Below are 275 nucleotides of genomic sequence, written 5' to 3'. Positions count from 1 at the left end.
CAACCTGGACACGCACGGGATGAAAAAATTTGGGGTGTTCAGCCCAGTCCTGGCACTCGGGTTGAACTGGGATGCAGGATGCGAACCCCAACATCTCCTGCAGCTTCAGGGATGTGTCTGAGCACGGACGGTGCTTTGGAATCGCGGTGTCGAGCTCCCCAAAAACACCAGAGCACAATTGTGGGGGGTTTTTTCCACACTTGTCCCCCTGCCCACAGGGGTTCAAGCACCCCCAGAGCGGCAGGAGGAGCCACGGGCCAGCGATTTTTCCCCTC

This window comes from Apaloderma vittatum, unplaced genomic scaffold (assembly GCF_000703405.1).
Source record: "Apaloderma vittatum isolate BGI_N311 unplaced genomic scaffold, ASM70340v1 scaffold35590, whole genome shotgun sequence".
Taxonomy (NCBI): domain Eukaryota; kingdom Metazoa; phylum Chordata; class Aves; order Trogoniformes; family Trogonidae; genus Apaloderma; species Apaloderma vittatum.
Note: the sequence above shows the minus strand (reverse complement) of the source record.